Below are 22,788 nucleotides of genomic sequence, written 5' to 3'. Positions count from 1 at the left end.
CATGTTTCTGCTGTCTGCTGGTTCTCTTACTTGAAAAATGATCTACTGAGATTTTTACCATATTTTTACATTTTATGTTAACCAATTAAAAAAACTTGTCAAAATAGTACCAGCAAATAATTTTCCCCAGAAAAGCAATAAAATAAAAAAATGCACTATTGATAACATTTCTAACTGAAGATTAGTCTTTTTTAAAAAAAATCAAACCCCAGAAGTAATGTGTTAGAATTGTCAGAACATTTTTTTAAATCAATTTCCAGTTCTATAGCAAAAATAACAACCATTTGTGCTGGTTTTGGCTGTGATAGAGTTAATTTTCTTCACAGTTTCTAGTATGGAGCTATGTTTTGAATTTATGCTGGAAACAATGTTGATAAAACAGGGATGTTTTAGCTATTGTTGAGCAGGGTTAAGGCCTTTTCTGCTCCTCACATCACCCTAGCAGTGAGGAGGCTGGGGGTGCACACAGAGCTTGGAGGGAATACAACCAGGACAGCTTACACCAAATGACCAATAGGACATTCCATACCATATGGTGTCATGCCAGCATATATAGCTGGGGGAAGAAAAGGGAAAGAGAGGACACTCAGGGTGATGTTGTTTGCTTTCCCAAGTCACTGTTATGCATTATGAAGCCCTACTTTCCTGGAGATGACTGAACACCTGTACTGCAGTCCGAAGGGGGGATGGGACCGTGGCACAGCACGGGTCCAGGACATAAGGTAGGGTACAAGTAGAATCTTTTATTCACGCGTGCACGCGGTCTTTTATCAGCTTGGGAGGGAAAAGGGTCAGAACATAGGGTAGAGCATGAGACAGACAAGCGGGGGGACAAACCAAGATAGGGACACGGGCAAAAGAGGGAGGAACGTGGGAGGAACCAGGGAGAGAAGGGGCGAATGGAGGCTGTCTCCTCTCTGCAGCTTCTCCAACCAATCCGCAGGAAAGCAGGGAAGTGGACAAACCTGAACATGCCCAGGAAATACAAATTCTGGGGAAGCATACAATGTGTATATACATAATAACTGTACAGGTCTGTATCATAAAGTCCTTTCAATCACTGTACATCTTTTTACACTTCTGAAATTTTCCCCATTCTGATTCCTTGTCCTTCACACACCTGCCTACCCTGAAACTATCACGATGGGAAATGGTGAATGAATTCCTGGTTTTTCTTTGCTTGCACATGTGGCTTCAGCTTTACTGTTAAACTGTCTTTTTCTCAACCCAGTAGTTTTCTCGCTTTTACCTTTCTAATCTCTCCCTCATCTCCCCAGAGCAAGCAGCTGGGTGGAATTTAGTTGCCAGCTGGGGCTAAACCGTGACAAAATTTAAGGGAACAATATGCCTTCAATGAAGTAAGCAGCTCTCAGATATTTATATTGATGTTAGTCTGAAGATATATGGTGCAATGTAGTTTCTTTCATGCTTATATTAAATTGAAACACCAAATTCCATTATATTTGACTGTGGTACTGATTCACTACAGTAAAAAAGTCTGAAAATAGTGCTACCAAGACGCAACTTAATTAATAAGGAATTTTTACTTATATTTGTATGGTAAGGTTTTGGTATTGGAGGGGCTACAGAATTGGCTTGTGTAAAAAGCTACTCAGGACTTTTTCTGTCTCTGATAGAACCAATGCCAGCTGGGTCCAAGACAGCCCCACTGCTGGCCAAGACCAAGTTCACCAGTGACAGTGGTAGCGGATCTGGGATAACATAGGAAGGGCAAAAACCACCTGTGCAACCCTGATGCGAGCGATCAGTAAGAATACATGAGAAAAATAGATCTGCAGACACCGAGGTCAGTGAAGAAGGGGGAGGAGATGCTCCAGGCACCAGAGCAAACATTACTCTGCAGCCCAGGATGAGGCAGACCACTGGAGCAGGTGGATGCCCAAAGGAGGTTATGACCCTGTGGGAAGCCCGTGTTGGAGTAGGTTCATGGCAGAACATGTGATCCTGTGGAGAACTCACGCCTGAGCAATCTGTTCCTGAAGGACTGCACTCTGTGGAAGAGACCCACACTGGAGCAGTTTATGAAGAACTGGAGCCTGTGGGAAGGACTCATGTTGGAGAAGTTTGTGGAGAACTGTCTCCCATTGGAGGCACTTCACACTGGAACAGAGGAAGAGTATAGGCAGTCCTCCACCTGAGGAGGAAGTAATGACAGAGACATGTGATGAACTGAGTGTAATCCCCATTCCCTGTGTGTAGCATCTCGCCCTTAAGGGCAAGGGAGCTCCTGAGATTTGTCAATGCTTGTGTTCAAAAAGGAAGGACAAAAGTCAGAAGGTCTACAAAAAACTGACAAAGTTTTATTAGTAAATTTTACTCTTGGCATGGAATGTTAAATTGGTGTGTTAGTTCCTTATCTGATAAGTCCCACCACACAGTGGTGGGTTTTGAATAAGGGCTAGGGTGAAAATGAAAAGAGAGAGAGATCAAAGAGAGGGAGAGAGAAAGAAAGAAAGGAAGAAAGGAAGTAAGGAAGAAAGCAGGAAAGATCATCAGTCCTGGCTCCATCATCAATCCAGTTGAGGGGGTGTCCAGGGTCCTGGGTTTGCTGCCCGGGCTTCATGGGGGGATAGATAGATGGATGGAAGAATGGATAGATAAATATATAGATATATGGATAGATAGATAAAGTTTCTCTCCCAAAGCTAAGTTTCTTGTTTTCTATGCAAATTAGTTATCATGCTCAAGTTCATTCTTCTAGACTTTCTGGAAATGGGTTGGAGGACTCTGGGGATCTTTGGTGCTCTTGATCCCCCTCAACTGGGTCTGTCTTTACTTGACAGTCCATGTCTGCTTCTCAACCTCATTCCTGTGCTTGAGCTGTACTGTGTTGTGCTTATCTCCAGGAGCCGTAACAAGGACATTTGTCCCAGAAAATTGCTGTCTTACCTCTGTATGGCCCCTTTGTCTAGCCACATCCAGTTCTTTCTCAGAACATGTTCTTACCAACATGGTTGGCTCCACAGCTATCCAGCTATTGGTGTTTGAGATGTACGCATTAGCCCCTTTGGGCTTCTACACTGTCCCCTCATGCTGAGGTGAGGAGGCAGAGTAAATCAGGAGTAAAGTTAAGCCTGAGAAGAAGGGAGAGGTGGGGGAAGGTTTTCCCAAGATTTGGGTTTATTTCTGATTCTTGTACTCTGATTTGATGGGTATATAAATTAATTTTCTCCAAATTGTGTCTGTTTTACCCTTGCTGGTAACTGGTGAGTGATCTCCCCCTGCCCTTTTCTTGACTTCTCTTGAGCCTTTCATTATATTTTGTCTCCTCTGTCCAGCTGAGGAAGGTAGTGATAGAGCTGCTTTGGTGGGCACCTGGTATCCAGCCAGGGCAAACCCACCATATGTGCATTCTGTACCTGAAGTAAATTGTATATTTGTGATCCCAGGGAACTATTAAAATAATACAATTTAAAATTATAAGTAGGCAGTCATGTTAAAGAGAGAGGATAAAATTAGGGATACTACTGAAGGTGAAGTTAGAGACATGAAGAGCGCTACTGAAGTAGTTATGGAGCTTATCAAGATGCAGAACTATGTTTCGCAGCACTAGATAATCTTAGGATGTCTGTTCTGCCATGTGTACTAGTAACAACTTCCTGCCAATATTAATAAAAAATTGTAAAAACAGGTTAGGTAGATAAATGTAAAATAGCACCTACTTTTTTTTCATACATGGAAAAAGTGCTTTCTCAGTGTATTTTTTCTCACCCTAAGAATCTCTCTTTATATGCACAATTTATGCCACTTTTCAGAATCTTGATGAATCAGGTGTCCCTATGATTTCTCAGTTTGTGTATCTGCAAATGGAGGCACCTAAAATTATTCATTCACTCAAAAACTTGGGTTATCTTATGTGTATATTATTTTATATTCTTCTTAGAGAGTTTGAGAATGATCACTATAATGTTATATTAATAAGGAAGTTCCCAGTGACTATGATTTGACAAAAGCATATCCATAAAATTTGCAAAACATATAGCTTCAATTTTATTACATTTCCCTGCAGAGTTAGCAGTGAAAACATTTCAAAATTGTAGTATTATATCAGAGGCAGAACAGAAAGGCTTTTAGAAATAAACCAGTCTGATTTACCTGTCTAAGTAAGATGAAATGGAAAAAATAAACTCTATATAGCAGCAAGCAATGTAGATTAAAGGAGTTATTTGGCATCTAAAGTGTCATTTAAAACATAAATGAGGAAAGATTTTTAAAAACTACAGTAGGACAGAACTAGTGTGAATTGGCAGGCCTCCATTGGTTGCATTGGAACTTTGCCGACTACATTAGCTAAGGATCTGAGTTTATATGAGTTTTAACTTCACAGCATCCCTTAAATCACCAGGAATAAGATGCCTTAGTGACTCAGTAAATCAAGGCAAGATCAAATAATTATTAAAAAATAAATGAGAACTGTTCTTCAGTGCAATACAATTTTATTTTGAATAGCACTTCATATAAATGCGTCCCAAGATACTTTATAAGAAAAGCTATAAATAATGAAATTATGTGGTTTAATAATAAATAATAGATTAAAAGTTGCTAAGGGTATTCATCTTATGTTCAGAATGGAGCAAAAATTTTATGGGATGAAACAGGGCAAGGATGCTAGTTTAATCATAGAGGAAGAAATACTAAACCCAAAATCTGAATGAAAGTACAAGGAAAAAAAAAAGAATTTTCCTGGCTGACGTCTTATATGCAAATAAATCTATATTTCTTTACTCTCCGGGGAGTACTTCAACCACCAGATAACAGCCTACTCAGTAATTGGGGCCATTTTCAGGCCTTCTGAAAGCTGAGCTGTTTTGTCTTGCAGAAGGAGAGTATAGCCTGAGCAAATTTTATCATGCTTAGCCTTGTGCAGAGCTTTATATGCAGAAGAGTGATAGTGTCCCAAGCCTCCAGTTCCCTCCCCAGGTGAGAGGTTTTTTAAAAGAATAATCCAGACAACTCATTTATTTGTTTCTCTGTTAAAAATATAGGATGAGGGAGAAAGAAGTACCATGGGGGAAGATGGGAGCCTGTCGTTGAAAGAATGTTCCCCCATAGCACAGAGAGGAGAGGATTTTCCTTTACACTTTTACTTACTCTTGACTTCCAGCATAGCAGTGGTTTTTTCTAGGTGCTTTACAGGCTTCATGTCTCCACACCTGACTCAAGGCTGGTGAGTCATATGCTGAGGGAAGATTTTAGTGGTTAGTCATTACAACAGCATTGCAGTGACCAAGTTGCTAATGTGTATAGGTTTAAGCTAAAAATTAAGTCCTTAAATACTCATATATTTATCCTTCCTAATGTGTCTGTCTTTTGACAATTTACTTTATTATATATATTCCAGTGAGAAAGTTTTCAGACATACACCTCAAAGATTGGAGGAGGTAGGAAATTAATTTTGCAAGGGTGATGTGCTGCCAGGGAGCTTCTAGAAATTGATTGGAGATACAATGATGAAAATGTGGCTAGGACAGGATGAAGAAATGGAAGCGAAGGAATGTTCAGAAGAAGGAATCAGAGGGTCAAATGGGAACTGGGAGACAGTCACAGCAGTGGGAGACACACAACAGTCCCTGGATGAGATGCAAAATTAGCAAAGCCATCTGCTGCTCCTGCTCTACCCAAGAGTCTTTAAGTTTTATACTCTGGCTTCACAGTAACTGGCAGCATATCTAACATACCTGATAATCCATTTTGAAGAACATTTTGATAATAAATTCTTTCATTTCCCCTTACTGTCAAACCCAGTCTCTTCTGGAAGATGGGAATTGTGTGTAGGAGTGTATAATTTGTTACCAATCCTTATAAAGTCTTGCCAAACTTCACAATCAACAATAAGCCCCCATCTTTGGAAATATTCTGTGAATCAGTACAGCAGGGTCACCACTTTCTTCCTCTGAGGCAAACTGGATAAAATAAAATAATTTTTAAAATCCTTACATATGGGACTCCAGACAGCTTTTTGAAGTCTTCTGCAATAGTGGAAGTTATTAGGTAACAATTCCGAAGGCAATAAGCCCTCTGTGACTAGTATGAAAGAAATATTAGTCTACTAGGCTCAGATTTTGATAATGTACACACACATTCAACATACAAATAATATATACTTTATGTATAGCCAAATGTTATGGATAGATACATGTTAGCTGTCATGCTGGGCCTTTTCATTGCAAACATATGATGGCTGGGGACCTGTAGTGTCAAATGTGTTGGTTCTAAATTGTAACATATAAAGTGCTTTCACTAAAAACAAACACCTGTTGTAGGTAATATGATAAAAATAAGAGAGGAATTTAAAGAAATGTGCACATAAAATTATACTGTTACAGGGTGTCTCTAGATCTGCTTTGTCCCATACAAAGATTAGAATGGAGCTATTCAAAGAATGGCAGGTATCAAATAAGGTACTAGTATATATTTGTGCCCTCACAAGCTTCAGGATGTCTCAGCCTCATGCTGAACAACTTGCACAGCTACCTTGGAAATTATGGTCTTCCACTGTCCTTGAAAGCTCACTTGCCTGCTCTTCAAAACAGTCTTCATGACACTTCTGTCTTCTTTATACATATTTATATTTACATTCAAATTTAATTTTGACATTGTTATAGACTATCATTGAACAGAATAGTTTCACGGGCCATGACAAAGGATTTAATTATTGCTTTCACTCTCTGATGCAAACTTTGTAGTATCAATGCCTTCTTTCTATTTGGAATTATTTTTTTGCTTAAAAGTGTGAAAGGCATCAAAAAAAAAAGTACACTTTTAATGCTAAAATACTGTACAAAAGGATTTTATATGTAACTACAGTAACAAAATCTATTTTCCCAGTGGAATAGACTTATTTCCCTCACCTGACAAACATCACTTCCTTATACTTGTTATTCCTGCACGTTCCAGTGATTAGATGAGTGACTGTGAGAGTTATTTGCATCTTTCTTCCCTACTACAGCATTGTTGCTTGGGGAGAGTTGGAAACCTTGGTTAATATTAATGAAATAATTTTGGACATGGAGCAGAGCACTAACTTCTGCTGCCTGGGCAGTAATATTACTTCTCATTAAAGTCTGTGGAAGTTCATCTCACATTCAATTACAGATGCCTAAAAACTGATTTTCAGGCAATCTGTGCACCTTAGACAAGAGAAAAGGGGGAGGAAAGGATCTTTTTCCCCCCTGAGATTTTCTACTCTCTTTGCATATAATACTGCCAACCAGCTGGGAGATTTTGCTAAGTGACTTGCTGGTCAGCAAGACTTCATCTTGAGAGATGATGAATGACTCTGGACTTCTGCTCTAAGACATAGCAGAAACAATGGAGTAATCTCAAAGGAATATTGGAACTTTTATCTGTAACAGCTTCAGAAAAGCAGCCAGATTTATAATATTGTTCTAAATTCTAGACAAGTAAAAGCCCTGTGTTTTTGTCTTGGTTTGTGTTTTGTTTTTTGGTTTTTTTTGTGTTTTTTTTTCTGAGAACATAACATTTTGTATACTGTTAACCCTTTTGAATATTAATCTAATGGGGTTTCCTTTGTTCAGTGAATGACTCCAGGGGCTGGAATTTCAGGAGGAAGAGAGGAAGAAGATAGGTCATTCACCAATTATGTCAATTGCTGGTTCGTTCCCTAGAGCTTTTTCTCTAATCAGTATAAAAATACATGGTTCTTTTGTAAATACACAGCTTAGAACCACACCACAAAGTCAATTCTTATGGGTAATAAAAAAAGGAGACAGCTTATGGAAATTATGAACTATTTCAAAGCTGAATTTTCACAGTGTTTTGGGTGAGGTCCTTTGTTTTTCGATATCTGTGAAATTCTAAATAGGTGGCTTTTCCCCCTAAATCTCTTTATTTTAGCCTTACTGAATACATTCTGTCCTAAGGAATTGGCTGGATGGTCACACTCAAAGAGTTGTGGTCAATGGCTTGATATCCAAGTGGGGACCAATGAAAAGTACCATTCCTCAGAGGCTGGCTTTGGGATTGGCACTTTCTTAGAACTTTGTTGGTGGCACAGACAATGAGATTGAGTTCACCCTCAACAAGTTTGCCAATAACACCAAGCTGAGTGGTGTGGTTGACACGCTGGAGGAAAGGAGTACCTTGACAGCCTTGAGAGGTGGACCTGTTCATGAAGCTCAACAAAGTGCAAGGTCCTGAATGTTGACTGGGGAAGTTCCAAACATCACTGCAAGCTGGGCAGAGAATGAATTTGGAGCAGCCCTGAGGAGAAGGACTTGGGGGTTTTGGTTGATGAGAATCTCAACATGAGCTGGGAAATGTGCGTCTGCTGTCCAGAAAACAAACTGTATCCTGGACTGCATCTAAAGAAATGTGACCAACAGGTGGTGACTCTGTCTGTCTGCTCCGCTCTAGTGAGACCCCAGTACTGTGTCCACCTCTGGGGCCTTCAACACAAGAGGGTCTTAGACCTTTTGGAGCAACTCCAGGTCAGGGCAATAAAGATGATCAGAGGGCTAGAGTGCCTCTCCTATGAAAACAGGCTAAGAGAGTTGGGATTGTTCAGCCTAGAGAAGGCTTCAGGATGACTAAATTGCAGCCTTGCAGTACATAAAAGGGGCCTATAAGAAAGCTGGAGAGCGACTTTTTACAGGGGCATTTAGTGATAGGAAAAGGGGAATGGCTTTAAAGTGAAAGAAGGTAGGTTTAGATTAGATATTAGGAAGAAATTCCTTGCTGTGAGTGTGGTAAGATACTGGCACAGGTTGCCAAGAAAAGCTGTAGATACCCCATCACTGGAACTGTTTAAGGCCAGGTTGGATGAGGGTTTGAGCAATGTGGTCTAGTGGAAGGTGTCCCTGCCCATGGCAAGTATATGTATAACATCCCTTCCAACCCAGGCCATTCTGTGATTCCGTGATGTGCTGTAAGATATTATGAGAAAACATTTGTTCACATTATAAAACATAATTTCATAGTCCCTTTTGGTATTGGATAGTTTTTAGTTAGAAACCAGAATCTACCTGCATCTGAAAAATCAACACATACAGGACAGGACACAATTATCACGTATTTCCTGGTGTTTAGTGCTCTTTTCTTCATTTCCTTTTTATTAAGAGGGTGAAAAGGGTTTGAACTCATTTGCCATGAAAGGATCCTAAAATAACATATGCTAAAACATGGAAACATTAATTTAAATTCTGGATTGTAATTGATTTTTCTGACATAACAGGAAATTTTTCTATACTGTGATATAACTTGGACCACAGAAAATTTCCTCGAGATAAATTGTTTTAGAAGAGAAATCTGAAATCATCGTTATGTGCAATATATTTCACATATATTTTTTCTCTAGTTTAGACTGAAATATCCTCTTTGGAGGATAGCCTTCATGACTTGCATGTGAGGCATTATTTCTACCTGAAATACTGTTCAGTTCCTTTTTTACGGTTTTCCAGGTGCTGATGAACTCTAAGGCCTGTTTCAAGTACTTTGAGCTTCCTCTGTTGAATCTGATCATTACTTTATTTGCAGGTGTAGCAAACAGTGCAGAGCTATGGCATGCTCAGCATGCTAATGACAACCAGCTCCATACCCACACAGCCTGGCAAAGTGCCCTAGTCTGAGAACGTGTTTATACTTTGGTAATATATTTTTTAATATTAAATAGCATTTTAAAAAGATTTCTAGATGATTTTTGTTTGACTTGTAGAGGGATTTTTTTTTTTTTAAACCATTACTTTATCTTTTAAAGCATACATTTTTAACACTTCATTTACAGCATGGCCTAACTGCTTATGATATTTAAAAAAATAAATAACAATTAGGTGAAAGTTTAAAAACAATATGCTGAGCACACAGGCAATGATTTCAATGACATTTTTGGTGGAGTTGGAACAGAGAGGATGAATACACACTTTCAATGGTTGGATTGAAATGACATAGCATAATGGCTCCAATGGAGCAGTTACAATCTACCCAGTCAATGATCCATGAACAAAGAAAGATTTACTCAATTTGAAACCAATACATTCTAACATGTTAAAAAATAAACAAACAAACTGTCCTATGCTCTACTGATCCACACAGAAATTTCCTCCTTTACTCAAAGGTAATGCACCCATCTTCTGCCTCGTCCTTGTAGTTCTCTCTGCTCTGTCTTCTGGAGTATTTGAAGGACTGAAAATGAGAAAAATTTTTAGTCTGCTTTGATATTACTTTCAATGGTATTTTCAAGTCCTGGGAAGAAGAGCGGAACATTTGCAAATCAATATATTGTCATGGTTGAACTGCAGCCTGCAACTAACCCCACACAACTGCTCACTCGTACTCCCTCAGTGGGGTGAGGAAGAGAATTAGAAGGATAAAAGTGAGAAAGCTCAATGGATTGACAGTTTAAGAGATAATGTAAAAACTGTGCATGGAAGCAAAATGAAAAAAGGAATTCACTCCCCACTTAGCATGGACAGGCAGGTGTTCAGCCATCTCCAGGAAAGCAGGGCTTCATCACACATAATGCTGACTTGGGAAGACAAATATCATCACTCCAATTGCCACCTCCCACTTCCTTCTTCTTCCCCCAGCTTTCTATGTGGAGCATGATGCCATATGGAATGGGATAATCCTTTGGTCTGTTGGGATCAGCTGTCCTGGCTATGTTCCCTCCAAACTCCTTGTGCACCCTGAGCCTCCTCTCTGGTGGGGTGGGGTGAGGAGCAGAAAAAGCCTTAACCCTGCTCAGCAATAGCAAAAACATCCCTGTGCTATCAACGTTGTTTCCAGACACAAATCCAAACCACAGTACCACACATGCTACTGTGAAGAAAATTAACTCTATCCTAGCAAAAACTACTACATGTATTCACTAATGACTCTAAGAAAATGAGTTTTCATACCCAGGTGAAGCACAGACATGAAAGTAGCTTTGGACTAGTTCTTTACAGAGAGGGTTATCAGGCGTTGGAACGGCCTACCCAGAGAGGTGGTGGATTCACCATCCCTGGAGGTTTTTAAAAAGAGATTGGACGTGGCCCTTAGTGCCATGATATAGTAATTGGAGTTGGATCAGGGGTTGGACTTGATGATCTTGGAGGTCTTTTCCAACCCAATCTATTCTATGATTCTATGATTCTGTGATTCTATGTATTTTACCCAGTACTTTTGCTCCTTGTTCGAAAAAGAGGATTTACTAACTGCTACTTCTTTAAACAGCAGTTCAGTGAAGACAAAAAAATCTAAAAATGCCTTTGATACATAAAAATGAGGCAGTGATAAGTATCAGAGACATTTTCATTTAGAACTCATTGAAAACAATGCTGTGGATAATCCTTAGGAAGCCAATATACTGCATGTAAATGAATAATAATAGACTTACTTTTTTGTATGATGATGAATCTGTCTTCCTCTTTGTATTAATGCCATGACACACTAGGAATTTTCTAAAAAGCTAAGCAGGTATGATATCACTGTTCATTATTAAGAGTTCATTGATTGAATAGTAACAACCTCAAAGGATGCCAAGTTTTGTGAAAAATATTTAACCTGCAGATGGAATTCCTATTATCTAGAGGTGAGTGTGACTAATCTAGACTAAATGCCTAATTTTACTTGATCAAATATAGATGTTACACCTAAAATACCTGAAGCACATAGTTTTTTTAAGTGTTTAATAGTCTAAATTATTAGCACAGTTATTATAAAATGACACGATGCATTTTAGGTCTGAGGTCTACTGTTTATTCAGGGGGATCTGGAACACATATTTAACCTGTACAGTGTAAAGAGCTGTATATATGTATTTAGGATAGAAAAAAAGGCTGAAATACTTAAGTTTAACGAAAATTGCTTATCTGATATTTGCATGATCTCCACAAACGTATGAATATTGGCAAAACATTACATAATAATAATCAGAAAACATGTTCTTCCTATAAATACTTGATTAAAATAATAGAATCATCAAGATTGGAAGAGATCTTTAAGTTCATGAAGTCCAGCTGTCCACTCAGCACTAGTGTTGTAACCCCTAAACCACTAAGCCACATCACCCAGTGCCAGATTCAGATACCTTTTAAACACCTCCAGGGATACTAGTTTCACCACATCCCTGGACAACTTCTGACCACCCAAACAGTGAAAAAATGTATCTACTCTCTAATCTGAATCTCCCCTGTCCCAGCCTAAGGCCATTTCCTCTTGTCCTCACACTGTAGGCACAGTAGAAGAGACTGGCCCCCACCTCACTACAAACTCCTCTCAGGCAGTCGTAGAGAGTGGTGAGGTCACCCCTAAGCCTCCTTTTCTGGAGACTAAAGAACACCAGCTCCCTCAGCCACTCCTCATAAGTTTTCTGACCTAATACTAATAATTTTATTATACATGAAAACATCAGGGTACACAATATGTACATAAATACATTGAAATGCTAATACTGAGAAATAGTAATAATTTCAAAATGAGGTCTTTAACAGGATGAACTTTGAGTCTTAGGGTTGAATTAGAAGATCTCTGGAGGTCCCTTCAAACCAAAATTGTTTCACCAGTCTATGATTTTAGAATTCACTGGTGCTTGGAGGACAACAAACAGATAGAAATTGAAATAGGAAATTGATACATTCTTAGGACACAGCACACTAATTAAAAAGCAGAAAAAAATTACCAGTTGAGTAATACAGTTATGGGAGGGTAAATGTCACTATCCTACTATTTTTCTACTTCTTATGTTCTAAAAAAACAAAAAAACCCAAACCAACCAAAACCAGAGTCATTAACTTAAGAACCCAACATATGGAGCTACAGTACAGAGTAGCAGTCCATAATTCCTTAGAAATATACTTATCTTCTTTATTTGTCTTAAAGCTCCAGAAGTTGTATGTGGAGGTGGTACACAGAGAGAACTGAGAGGAATATAAAAATTATTCCAACTCAGAAGTTGTCTGATGTCTGTTTACTAGAATCTGGAGTCAAACTATTACTCATCCCTGAACAGGTTGAGAGTTTCAATGAAGTACTTAACTAAAAATGAACTTCCATCACCTATGATGCTGGATTTTATATTCATACTACATAAAAAGGGGAAAGGCAAGATCAGTGTACTGTAGTTTCTTCAGACCTAAGTATTTTTTTAATTCATATATGACTTAGTAAAAAAAAATTGAGTGTATTTATAAAAACACATAATACCAAATACTGGCATTTTCCCAAAATACAAAATTTCTCTACATTTGGATTTAAGAGATATTCATTTTTATTAATTATTTACTCTTAAAAGTTATTAGTTTTTTACTATGTATGAAAAAAAATCTACTGAAATTTTATATGTTACTTAAAATCTAAGGAAAAAGTATGTTTTCAAATATGATCACACATTTTCAAAGCTTGACTAAAAAATAAAAATAACCCATCACGAGTGGTAAATTTTAAAAAGACTTACTTTTTTTTTCAGAGCCCCATTTAGTGAGTTGAATAAAATTCTTAGATAATATCCACTTTCATACATAACTTTCACATGTAACAGGCTAAGTAGATCTGCCTATTGTAATAAATGTATTAGGTTTTACTTTATGAAAACACACATGCACACCAAAATATACATCCACCTATCCATCCACCCATCCATCTGACTATCTATGACAGAAAGTTATATATCAAGCATCTATCCATCAAGAGTGATGGAAATGCTGCATTAAATGAAGTAAAAATAGTAAATATGTGTTCTCTGCCCTAAATTTATCATATTCTGTATTGAAAAAAAATAATTTCTCAGTCTAAAAAATACCAACCAAATATAGCAAAGATAACATTTGATGCAAGTTGTCATAAACCCAGTGAGTTCAAATGAATGCCTCTGCTTTGCAGAGTTTATCTGCTAGTCTTGTGAATCTTACTGTTCACTCACTCTATGCACTCTATATCCAGTCTTGGGTTTTGAGTATTCATAGGTTTGTTTATTTTTTTGAAGGTTCTGAAATCAAATACCCCAGTTTCTTGTGAGATATGCACTACCTAACCTAAAATACTGTAGTAGTCACTTCTACAGTTCTCTCAGAACCTCTTGTCATTTCTGCAGAAGAGGTAGATTTTCAGGTCCATTTCTTTTCCACGTGTCTATATTAGACTTCTGTGAAATTTTGCTTAGTTTTTGCTGTTTTGACTGAGTTTCTTTTTAGTCCACCTATTACATGCTTAGCTGAATTTTATGTACTTTAGAGTCAGGGAAGTATAAGTCAGTGTATTTCTAGATGTTGGTATAGAATTTCTGTTAGTGTGAGTAACTCCTGATCCGGACTTCTGTTTCACTTAAATTTTATAATTCTAATAATAGTGAGAATTTTTCTGCTTGTCAGAAGATTTCTTCAAGTTCTGTAGGCAAAGGTAAGATTATCTTTGTCCTTTCCACAGGTAGAAGGAGCCTTAAGAGTCTTGCTGAGGATCAGCACAATTACTTTACTATATATGTACATGATTACATAGCAGTATAACTCTGCATAATACGGATAAATGAGTGTCATATCAACAGCATCAAAATAAGTTTACACAGTAAGTGAGGTACCACAGCCTTAGACTTTTCTGGGTCTTCTGCAGAAACTTAGGAAGCTCATCAAATCTCTGTATTCTTAAAGGAAGTAGAGCCATAGTTGTAGAAACCTTGAAGACTTCACAAATATTTCCTTCCCCTTCTTTCTTTTTATGAAGTGACTTTGCTCATAGAATCACAGAATTATAGAATCATTAAGACTGAAAAACACCCTTTAAGATCATCAAGTCCAATCATCATAATAACATTGCCAACTCTACCACTAAACTATATCCCTAAGTGCCTTTCTACACATCCTTTAAATACCTCTAGGGATGGTGACTCAAAGCACCTTATCTCACTTGTGTGCATATGGCATGAGCAGTGAGATGTGCACTCAGGTTTAATGAGTGTAATATGTTACAGCAGTGAAAGGTCATGAATTTGCCTTCTACATATGTAGCTCATTAAATTTTAAGTAAAAATGAATTCATATTCAAAACTGTCCAAGAGAAGTCTGAAATACAAAATGCTTTTTAAAAATGTAGTTAACCTTTAGTACTTATATAGAAAAGGCAGGAATATGCTCATAATTTTTTCAAACATTCCTTTCTCTCAAATTAAATAATCCCTGAGGTGGAATAGATGTGGAATAGATACCTCATTGCTTTGTAATTACATTTGCAACTGAAGTTACGGACTTTTTCAAATGCCTTGTGAAAAATAACATAATATTATTTCAAGTAATTAATGTTCTATATGTATGTGAAACTGTATGTATACACGATAGAAGTATATAGAGAACCTCTGTGAAAAAGGGGTTATTAAAAATAAAATTGGGGATATTTAATTTATATTGCTGAGTGTAGATTTCGAAATACTTACAGGACTCAGCAGACGCTACTGAGTTTTACAGAAAAGTCTGTAAACGTATCAGCATGAACTGCAGTATGTTCTCCAGTTCTGAAAACAAGTTAAAGCATGGCATTTCAAGAATCTTTTTTCTTTTTATATTTGGTTGTTTGGTTTTTTGTGTTTTGGTTTTTTTTTTTTTTTAATTATTATTATTATTTTCATGTAAATATATGCTTTAAACAGATTGTAACTTTCTTAAATTTATTAAAAATGAAATAATGCAGGAATTCTGCTATAATAAAGTTTAAAGTAATGTTTGGGGGGGTTTATGATAAAAGTGGTATGACGAAATGATACAACAAATGCTATTCCACAGGAATCATGACAGAGCAACAGGTGGAGGACAAAGTTTAGCTTGCAAACTGGTTTCCTAAACTCTTGTGCTATAATATAGAAATATCTTGTATGTTTTTATAAAGGAATATTCCCATAACAGAAAAGTAGTAGCACTAAGACTTTCTTTGATGGCTTTACTGCTCTGAAGGAGATTTCCTGAACCAACTCAAAGAACAGAGCCAGAATACCATGTACGCAAGTGTTTCATGACTGTAAAGGAAGATGACATAAGGTGTCCCACTTTTTGACTTTGAAAATCTGTTCCCTACGCAGGTGATGGCAGGGTGACTATTCTGTTACATGGTGACTTCTGAGATTCTGAAATTTGCTTTTATTCTCTGCTGGAAGGAAAACAGAAGTCTTTGTAGAGCACAAAATTAGACTGATATTCAGGGCAAATCCAGGGCTTTCAGTGTGGGGTGAGTGCTCTTGTTCCCTTGTATCTGAGGGGTTTTGGATTGTTTTGAATTGAGCAGGATAAGAACCCGATCCTCAGCCTTCCATGTGTTTGTACCTTAGTCGTCAGATATGAGTGTCTTGTTCTCTTTTTCCACCAACACTGTAACTTAGCTGTGAAAACTTTACCATGAAAAAGTGCATCTCTGGGAAATACAGTAGAGATGTTAAAGTTGTCATTCAACACAGATGTTCTGGTGAATTCTGATATTTGGTTCATTAAGGAAAACAAACACTTCTGGACCCTTTGGGAGCATCTTCTTGGTTCTCAGCCCAAACACAGGCAGAGAAAGGATATGCAGCAAAGAAGAATGGATTAAAAATTTTGCACATGTGAAATGTCTTTATTTGTCTTTATTATTTTATTTTTTTAAGTATAAAATGTGTTTCTTCCCCTTATGGGCAGCAGGATGGCATAGTGTTATAGTTCTGAAATAATTATTATTTTTGTAGTATACTGATTTCTTAAATTTTTTCCTTATAAGATAGATTTCCTTTGTGGTTTTCAATGTAAAAGCAAAACCTTCAAATGAAGAAGTATCAGTCTTACCCTTCCATAGAAAATCAATATCCTTTGTTGTTTCTTCTTCTGCTTACTTAGACTTTGTCAAATGTATAATATACCCCAGAAAGCCCTTCAGGTGTTCAATTATTGTTTTACTGCAAGCACAAAATACGGCAAAATACGTTATTATTTGACAAATGAAAAAAGAGAACTTGGGCACTTAATTATAGTGCACTGAAAATGTGAATGCTTGAGGGCTTTTATCAGTATTTCTGGTACTTTTTTTCCAGGAGAAACATATGATTGAACAAATCTCTCTATTTAAAGGCAAAGGGGGGCTACTTTGCCCACTAGGTAAAATCATGTCTGGTGCAAATGCCTGTTCACCCAGATTTTTAAATAATAGCAAATTGAATACTAGCAGAGTTCTAAAGAACAAAATCCTGCTGCCAACCAAAACCAAGAATATGGCTTCAATTAAACTCCAACAATTAGGTTCATTGTGTTAAATGCTCAGTTTCAGAGCTGACTATTTTTCTCTGTCTCTTTACCCAATTTAATGCATTTTGAGTTGTAACACCATATGGTTATGGAAAGCTTCTTTAAGACAAGGAAATGAAAAAATTGTGATCTTGTACTAAAGCCAATCTAAGTTGTCCTAAACCAGTATATAGAAGTACTTCTGTGGCATTTTAAAATAAAAACAAATAATAACTTAATGTTATTACTCTACAGCTCATAAAAAAATGAGATTGTTTATTTTATGTATACAATGGGAGATGACAGTACTGCTACTCCAAATAATAAAAATACAGAAAGGCAAATTGGATATTTATTCTTGCAGAGTATGAACAAAGGAGTACTCTCACAGGAAATGAAAAATAATAAATGTAAAATTTATGAAATAAAACATGATTTTTGCTTGTTTCTTGTTTTTCACAAAATGTCTGTCAGATTTTTCAAGTCACTAGATCAAACAAACTACTATAAATATCAACTTTTTTTTTTAAGTGGATGTTGATAACAGTACTGAAACTTCTAACATGAGACAGGTAAGTAGTTATTTTGCACTATATTGAGAAATTCCTAGGTTTGGGTTTTTTTGGGGGGAGGGTGACTTTAAGGTTTTAAAGTACTGGGGGTTTTTAATATCGTGTATAAACAGACAACCAGATTAGCTGGTTATTGTTCTTGTCTAGTATATTTTTTCTTATAGTCTTATAAAAAAATCTCATTTTCCTTTTCTCTTTAACATTCAGTTTCCAGAAAGCAACACCAAAGTATATTGAAACAATTTGGAGTCAGTGGGAATGCAATTAAACTAAATCAAAATTGTTTCTTTCCTTCCACTAAATAAAACTAACCTTTCCAAATCTCTGGGATTTTAGTAGTGAAATATATATTGGGAAAAAGAAAATCTGCATATTCATTAGAGAAACAAAACCAACTGATAAAAAGGGCCTATTTTTTCATTTGGCTGTAAAAATTTTAATCCAGAGTAAATAATCCAGATTTATAATTTTTTATAATTCATATTTTGTTTCACTTCATAAATTTTGTAATTATTCTGAAATAAAAACGCTGTAATTAATCAAAAGAATCCAAAGAACAATATTCAATAATATGATTCATATGCCAAGCTTATTGGACATAATTAGTGTGATTTGGTTTTTTCATTGTGGGCAAGTCACACTGACATACAAAGAATGTACTACAATCATGGTATGAATTTTTCAAATTTCAGTGAAGAAATTAGTTTTCAGTGTACTTTTTATGTTGTAACAATTTCTTAGATGGTTCAGAGCAATCACTAATCTCTTATCTATTTCTGGTGATAAAAGCTGTAAATGTAGGGAATGATTTCATTTTTTCTTGGTTGGGTATCACAAAAGGCTACTTGTGGATGTCAGCAAAGCACAGATTTAAGACTAGTTCTCAGGAAAATAGGTTTAGAATAGATTCTAAATTGCTTACAGCCCCTCCCCTTATCATAATGTGAGTTATAAATAATTTTTCTTATCACATGGTCATGGAAAGCTTCCCTCATGGAGAGTCATGGCTTTTTCAGGCAAACTATTCTAATAGGTTTTGGAGTAGTGAGCTTAGCTAGGCTCACAGACAGTTTTATATGTGAAGTCTGAAGTGCTACTAAATTGTTTTACGTATTAAATCCCAAACATGTCCCACTCTGAAAGGCAGCACTTTGGCAGTTAAATACTATTCAGCTCATTCCTTGGCTTCCATAGCTAATAAAAACCTCAGAGACCTTTGCTCATCAACTTGATCTCAGATATATATTCAGTATCTACTTTCTTAATTTCTACTTTTGTGTGCAATTTCTGCTTTCAATTACATAATTGAAACCCAAAATGTGTGTTTTGATAAAGTAAAATGTGTTGGTTGCATTTTAAATTTTTTAGCATTACCAATTAGCCCATGCTTTGGAAATCATAATTTATTTCACTGTAATAATCTACCTAAATAAATTAAGTTTGAAGGCAAATCTTTTGGTAACAACAGATTTGAATATTTGATTTCCAAGTATTCCACAAAGCTGCAATTTAGATCAGAGGTTGATAGTAACACATGCCAGAAAAAAAGAAGAAATGTTATTGTCCAGTGCCTGTTTGTTAGAGGGCAAGCAATGATGGCAAAACCCATATATTTTTCATCATATCTTTGGTCTGGCCACAGAATTTTTGCCCTCATTTTCATGGATGACATCAACAAGCTGCCAGATACGTCCTATCTCATGCAGTTGGTAAGCCAGTATTTTTAGTGTTGAAATTCCTTAGTAAACCCTTAGCTGCTTAGAGAACAAAAAATAAAAAGAAAGGTTTTATAAAGACTGACATACTTTGTTTATACTTAAGAAAAATCGTTTTGAGAGAAGGGGGAAAACAGCACTAGGAAATACCTGAAATCTTAACAGATGCATGATGAGCTGTTTTAAGGTGATTTTTTTTTTATTTGTTCTCCACAAATCACAGACAGTCTATCACATAAAAGATTCACTTGTCTGTTTTGATTTTACAATGGCTGTTGGTGGGTTCATCTGGAGGAAGGGTTATAGTCACAGGGACATAAGAATAGACATATTATTTTCACATATCCTGTGTCTGACAGTACCTTGTGTTCTTGAAGTTTGTGAAATGGCTACAGGAACATTGATAATTCTCACATTACCCATCAACTTATAGGTATAGGAAGTTTCTGGGCTGGTGTTTGGATGTAGCATTAAATGATGATCTTTAAACGATTTTCTGTTGCTACATCTAATTTCATTAAAATACATAATTTATATATGTATTTTGACCCTTTATATTCTATGGCAAGAAATTTTGTCAGTCAGGTGTGTCCAGTGCAAAAAAGGCTCTCCTTTTTTTCCTTTAAAATGTCCCCCTAGGTTAGGATATCCTTAGAGAATAAATAGCTACTCCCTATTCATTTTTTTCAGTTGTGTCCATGATGTTATGTATACCTTTCATAAATATATTCCAATAATTTTTTTACACAAGAGTGCATCCTAATTTATTTAATCAAAACTTAATTAAAATGTTGATTATCTATGTAATCTTTCTCTGTACCTTCTTTAGTTTACTTTTGGGATAGAAAAAAGAGGACTACAGAAAGGATATTGCAATGGAAAGAGCTAAAATGGTGTAATAGAGCTTACTGTTTTGGGTTTTTTTCTTTCTCCTAGAAATCTTAGTATTTTGTGTTTGCTGCCTTAACTGCTACTGATCACAAAGCTGGTGATTTCATACAATAATCCAGATCTATTTCTTGATCCATAATTTAAATCTTTAAATCGTATGTCTCTAAGTATATGTGTTTTATAGAGGCTGTTAATGATGTTGACCATTATATCTGATAATTTGTAGTGAAAATTTGAAAACAAATCCAAAACTTAGATTTTCTATTTCAATCTACAGAAAAAAGTAATCTCTCAAGCTACCTTGAAACCAGGTCTTCCTTAGAAAAGACTATATATGATTTTACAGCTCCCTGAGAACTAATGGACCAGCAGTTTATCATATTGACAGTGACAGGGACAGTGAGATTGAATGCACCCTTGGCAAGTTTGCAGATGACACGAAGCTGAGTGGTGAACTTGACATGCTGGAGGGAACAGTCATAATCCAGAGGGACCTTGACACGCTCAAGAGGTGCACCTCTTGAAGGTACGAGGTGCAAGGTGTGAGGTGCAAACCTCATCAAGTCCAACAAGGCTAAGTGCAAGGTCTTACACATGGGGTGGGGCAATCCCAAACATGAGTACAGGATTGGTGGAGAATGGATGGAGACTATCCCTGGGGAGAGGGACTTAGGAGTGTTTGTGGACCAAAACCTCAACATGACCCTGCTTGCAGCCCAGAAGGCCAACTGCATCCTTGGCTGCATCAAAAGAAGCAAGGCCATCAGGCAGAGGGAGGTGATTCTGGACCTCTAGTCTGCTCTTGTTAGACTTCACCTGGAGTACTGCATCCAGCTGTGGGCTCCCAACATAAGAAAGATGTTGACCTCTTGGAATGAGTCTAGAGGAGAGCCACTAAGTTAATCACAGGGTTGGAGCACCTCTCCTATGAAGACAGGCTGAGAGAGTTGAGGTTTTTCAGCCAGTAAAAGTCTTCAGGGAGGTCTTGTATCAGCCTTCCAGCACATAAAGGGGGATTACAAGAAGGCTGGAGAGGGACTTTTCTTGAGGATATGTAGTAATAGAACAAGAAGGAATAGCCTTAAGCTGAAAAAGGGTAGATTTAAATGAGATATTAGAAGAAATTCTTTATTTTGAGGTTGGTGAGGCACTGGAACAGGTTGCCCCATCCCTGGAAATATTCAAGACCAGGTTGGATGAGACTCGGTGCAACCTGGTCTAGTGGAAGGTGTCCCTTTCCATGGCAGGGAGTTTGGAACATGGTGATCTTTATGGTCCCTTCCTAACCTAAACGTTTTATGTTTCTATTGTTCAAAGAGAAAATATATAATATTTTGAAGGCAAAAGAAGGAAAAGCTTCAACCTGCTTGATTTGGCAAGAGACTGAAATGGCAAGAGACATTTAGTACAAGTGATGTGGGTTCAGCATCCAACCCCTTATCTGCTATTTAATGCTGAGCTGTGCAAACCTGTGTCTAGCATTGTAAGCATTTCTAATACACTACGGCAAATTTAAGGTAGGATGGCTGACTGGTAGTTTAAAAAACAACTCTCTCTGTTAGTTTTGCCTTGTACCTGGGATGTATGCTTGGTGATGTAGCAATTTAGATTTATCAACATCAATCAGGAGATTTCTGAAATGGTGTGCACACTTGGGACTGGGAACAGGATAATATCAGGAGTGAGATGTGGCCATGATATTATGGCTGTAGTGTGACTCACAGATACTCGATGGTTTATTTTATAGTGATGTGAAGAGTCTGAGGTCATTATCCAGTAGAAACAGAAGAACTGAGCAGATTTCAGATGCCTCAAGGACTGTGGAAAGAATAGCTTCTGTTGAAGAGAAGAAAATGATGAAATTTTAACTTAATTATTTGATTCTAATTTTCTAGACTTAGGCAAGCTCAAAGCTAGCTTCTATTTTTTTAAAGCTAAAATAAAGCAGGCAATAGTCAGAGGATTGGAAGGGTGTGCTCAGAGACCTGAGTTTTCTAGGAGTCAGTCCAGACTCCAACAATATCATGTTTATTTGCAACATATTTAGTCCTACTTTTCATAGGCATCGCATCATCTTTACAGCTAACAAAAAAAAGATAATCAGCTGATGTTGGAAACTTCTGCTATAGGGACAGCTTTACAACAAAGTAGAGGTTTCCATACTGAGGTACATATGCTACCATGACACCTATTGAAAAAGTGTTGCCTGCAGATTTAAGGAGATGATCCTTTAGCTCTGCTCAGCACTGATGAGACATATCTGGAGTACTGTGTCCAGTTCTGAGCTTGCTGATACAAGGGAGGTATGAACAATGGAGACTCCAAGAGAGTAGAACAAGTCCAGCAAACGGGAACTAAGACATTGAAGGACTGGAGCACCTGACATAGGAGGATATAGATAGGACTATTCATCCTGGAGAA

The sequence above is a fragment of the Corapipo altera genome, unplaced genomic scaffold (assembly GCF_003945725.1).
Source record: "Corapipo altera isolate COAL_440 unplaced genomic scaffold, ASM394572v1 2, whole genome shotgun sequence".
NCBI lineage: Eukaryota > Metazoa > Chordata > Aves > Passeriformes > Pipridae > Corapipo > Corapipo altera.
The sequence above is the reverse complement of the archived record's forward strand: the minus strand, read 5'-3'. Positions refer to the sequence as shown.